Here is a 4,914-nt window from a genome sequence, read left to right as displayed (position 1 = left end):
AAAAAAAAAAAAAAAGAAAACGTCAGACTAAACATTTTGGTACTATGAGTTGTTCAGCCATTATAGGGCATTAACACTTGAGACTTGGCCAGTTTAAATTACTTACATCTTTTCTTGTGACTTAGCACTGTTGTCACAAAAATTTGTATTGAAAGAGGGAGGGTTTGACTGGTCCATGCTGCTATATGCATTCTTAGCCTTCAAAACCCAATTTGTAATTTGCAGTGTACTTTATACTGAATATTTAGTGCCTCACTATTTGAAAGGAAGTAGCACAAAACCATTAATGATGGGTAAGGATTTTTAAGCTGCCTACAGTGCTTAACATATAAGCCAGGTCATATGAATAGTATCCCTTCTAATCTCAAGAAAGGCACAACTTTTCAAATGTGTATATTAATCTGCTTTTTATATGCATAGGTGTTTTTCGTGCATGTATGTTTGTCTACTATGTGCCTATAGTACCCATGGAGGCCAGATTAGTGTGTATGATGTCCAGGGATTGTCATTAGAGGCAGTTTTGAGTTGCCCAGAGAGTACTGGGAATTGAACTTAGGTTCTCTGAAAAAGCAGCCACTGGTCTTAACTACTAAGCCATCTCTCCAGTCCCTTATTTTGCAGTTGTTGGGTTTTGTTTTGATTTTTTGGGGGGCCACCCCACCCTAATCCCTAGACTTTTTGTTTTGTTTTGTTTTTAAGATTTTATTTATTATTATACATAAGTACACTGTAGCTGTCTTTAGACACACCAGAAGAGGGCATCAGATCTCATGACGGGTGGTTGTGAGCCACCATGTGGTTGCTGGGATTTGAACTTGTGACCTTCGGAAGAGCAGTCAGTGCTCTTACCCGTTGAACCATCTCACTAGCCCCCTAGACTGTTTTTTTGTAATAGTCCTGGAATTCACTTTGTAGACCAAGCTGGCCTCTGCCTCCTGAGTGCTAGGATTAAAGGAGCCTTATTTTACATTTTTGTTGTTTATTTTTGTTTTTGTTTGTTTGTTTGTTTGTTTGTTTCTCTGTATAGCCCTGGCTGTCCTGGAACTTAATCTTTAGACCAGGGTGGCCTTGAACTCAGAAATCCGCCTGCCTCTGCCTCCCAAGTACTGGGATTAAAGGCGTGTGCCACCACCGCCTTGCTCCTTATTTTACGTTTTTAAGATGTTGGTGAGTAGCTTTCAATAACCCATACAACTCAAGACTTACCGTTCAGCTGTATTCAGAGCCTCCCATATTTTGTTATTTCTGCTTTAGCCTTAACATTACAATTTTATTAAATAATTACAATTTACCTAATCTCTCCTTGATCAGAAAGACAGTTATAAAGTTAAGATGAATTGTAAAGAATATTAAATGTTAGATTTCACTGGGCAGTGGTGGTGCATTCCTTGGATGGAGAGGTGGACAGATCTCTGAGATTGAGACCAGCCTGGTCTACATTAGTGAGTTCCAGGACAGCCAAGACTACATAGACTCAGTTTCAAAAACCAAACAAAATACTGGATTTCATTCTATCAACAAGGGAAAATTGTTACCCTTCCCAGGAGTACCTGGGAAGAAAAAGGTGTGAGACCTGTAGGTTACAGGTGAAAAAGAGCCTTAGATCAAGTTTTTAACTACCTGTGCTTTAGGATATCACAGCTGGTTAGAAAGGAACTGCCCAAAGCTTATGTGACTATTTCAACACTATAAGCATAAAATGTGTCAGAGGCCATGACACCGTGTGTGCTTATGACCTTGTTGAAGGCTCAATACTCAGGACTGCAAAGATAATACATTTAAAAATAAGATACCATTGAGTGCATTATCAGCCCATGCAGAGTAACTGGCAGTTTTCCATCTGCAAACTCACTATGTAATCCCTAGTTGTTCAAATATGATTTGGAAGTCCATAAAAAGTTAAGGCAGGCCGGACAGTGGTGGCACACGCCTCTAATCCCAGCACTTGGGAGGCAGAGGCAGGCGGATTTCTGAGTTCAAGGCCAGCCTGGTCTACTGAGTGAGTTCCGGGACAGCCAAGGCTACACAGAGAAACCCTTGTTTCAAAAAAAAAAAAAAGTTAGGGCAGAGTGGTATAATAGTAGCACTAGAAGCCTAATAGAACCATAGCACGTTGAGATCTTTGGAACCATTTCATTATGAGCCATGCACTTTTCCTACCTGCCTAAACCTAGAAACTTGAAACTACTTACCTCTGCAGATAGTGTGAGATTCCCGGAGGGACCCCCACACTCAAATCCCGAGAGCAACGACCCCACACACCACCAAGATATGGACTTGATGCAATCTGCAAGAGGCTTTTTATTCCAGCTAGCTGGGGCGAGACTCGTATCCCATGCAGGGGTAGAGGAGTCTAGCCCCGAGCAAGGTCTTAGGCATCTTTTTATTTCTGTGCAGTTGCTAGGGCAAAAGGGAAGACTGGGGAAAGGGGAAGGTACAGGGTGGTTTCTAATTGGTGCTGGCTCATGGTAGGGTCCAGGCCTGGCACCTGGCAATTGTTTTGGGCCAAGTTGTTTCTGGGTTCTTGGGCCAGGTCATCTTGGTTCTCTTGTTTCTGGGTTCTTGGGAACTGGCCTCCCATTGTTTTTAGGTTCTGGGAGCCGGTCTCCCACTGAGTTTCAACTAATGGCTAAGTTCCCACAGTACAGTTTGAAAATTTTAACCTCTCAATAGGTACTACAGTTCATCCCAAAAGATGATTACTCTCAAGACAAAAGTAAAGACTCCTTTTATCTGCACCCCACAACACTTCTCCATATGCTGTGGTCTGAATTTGTCCTCCCAAATTCAAGAACTAAAAACTTAACTCCCCAAACAGTGAGTAGGTATGTGGACCTACACCTTTCAGAAGGTGTTCAAAGCTTTTAGACATGGGGGAAGCAGAAGACTGCAAGTTTGGGCCTTTTTGCCCTTACCTCTTAGGTTCCCTGAAGCTCTATATCCAGAAGCCATCTCCAAGGCACCGAGCAGCTCGCACCCTACACTAGCGCCCTTCTCTTCGCTCTCCTAAGTTGTAGGACTCAGGGAAGTTTCCACTATACAAATTACTATAATCCTGCTATAAGCATTATAAAACAAACCAAGGTGATACCTAAGAAGCAATATTCACTGCAACATAGTAAATTTCCTGCTCAATTTCTATCCCAAGTTTGTGTGCTTAGTAAAGAAATAAAGAGGTAATGTTACAGATTAGTAAAAAAATGAAGAGGTGCCAGGGGGTGGTGGCACACACCTTTAATCCTAGCACTTGGGAGGCAGAAGCAGGCAGATTTCTGAGTTCGAGGCCTCTACAGAGTGAGTTCCAGGACAGCCAGAGCTATACAAAGAAATCCTGTCTCGAAACCTCCCCACCCCACCCCACCCCCCCAAAAAAGAAATGAAGAGGTAACGTTACAGAATAGGGTGAAAATATATGAAGTCACACACTAATAATGGCCTAACTTGTATATTTTTTAAAAACTTCATGGTAGGATGAGCCATAAATGATTCTGGGCAGTGGTGAGTCTCAGCACTCTGGCACTTCACAATTATTTTATTCAATTTATTACTTATTTTCTTTTTCTTTTTCTTTTTTAAGATGTATTTATTTATCATATGTTTGTCTCCAGATACACCAGAAGAGGGCGTCAGATCTCATTACGGATGGTTGTGAGCCACCATGTGGTTGCTGGGATTTGAACTCAGGACCTTCAGAAGAGCAGTCAGTGCTCTTAACCACTGAGCTATCTCTCCAGAGCCCCTATTTTTCTTTTATTCATAAATGAGTATTCAGAGAATCTCAACAGCATAGACAGTAAGAACAGGGCAGGCTGCAGGTCTCTATTATTTCTATATATCTCAGTGTCTTCTCTGCACTAAGTCTGCAAAACCATTTGAAGAGATGAAGGCAAATTTTCTCTGGACTTCATATTTCACCCAAGAGGAGAAAAACAAAAAACTTGACACAAGTGGGAGTGAAAAGACTGGCATCTAGTGAAATGCAGAATGGTCCTCTCTATCTAATGGAGGGAGAGATTCACGAGTGCCCACAAGCCAGCTAGGAGCATCAGTTAATAATACTGTTCCAACATAATTAAGCTCAAATATAATTTAAAGTCAATGCTAATTAACCTGGCAAACTGACAAAGGACTGTGACAAATTATTGCAGCATGTAAGAAAACATGCTTGTCTCCTTATAGAAATTTGAGGTTTTCAAACAACCTATCAGCCATTTTCTTCAGGAAGGGGAAAAAAAATGCTGAAGAGTACTTTCAGGCTATAGTGAAGAACTAAAGGTTACATTCCAGGTGCTCAGTTGTTTACTAAGCTTGCCTGCCCACTTCAACTCTCTGTAAATGCAAATAAACGATGATAAGGAGTCTCCAAGGTCAAGCAGGGTAGAAACAGGAATGTGTAGTATCACCAATCAAGATTCCAGCGAATATTACCCCCTGGAAAAACGGAAGGACCTGCATGGGCTTTGGAACTCCTAGACTCCTTAAGTCTTGCTGAAAGGAACTTGATTGATTTTGCCCTCAAGAATACTTCCCACTACCTCAGGGGGATTCAAAAGTTTGTGCGTACTCTTGACTAGCTCTGAAACCAGTGTGAGATCTTAGACTTCTAAGCACAATCCATATAAAGTGAAAATACTGCTACGATTATTGAAGAATGGCAAGCTAATAGTAAGCTTTTTTTTTTTGTCACTCCTCAGCACTGTGACAGTTTTCCACTGTCTCTAAAAGCCAAATCCATTACTGTACACACCAATGGTCTGTATCTAGTGTTATTTCACAGTAGGGAGTATATTTCGCACGCACAAAGATCTCCCTGGTACAGCATTTAAAATTGTTTATTTTCATTTTTTGAGACAGGGTTTCTCTGTGTAGCCCTCCCTCTCTGTCCGGGAGCTCCGGAGTGTGTGTGTGTGTGTG

Source organism: Mastomys coucha, unplaced genomic scaffold (assembly GCF_008632895.1).
Source record: "Mastomys coucha isolate ucsf_1 unplaced genomic scaffold, UCSF_Mcou_1 pScaffold5, whole genome shotgun sequence".
NCBI classification, from domain to species: Eukaryota; Metazoa; Chordata; class Mammalia; order Rodentia; family Muridae; genus Mastomys; species Mastomys coucha.
This window is presented reverse-complemented; position numbering follows the sequence as displayed.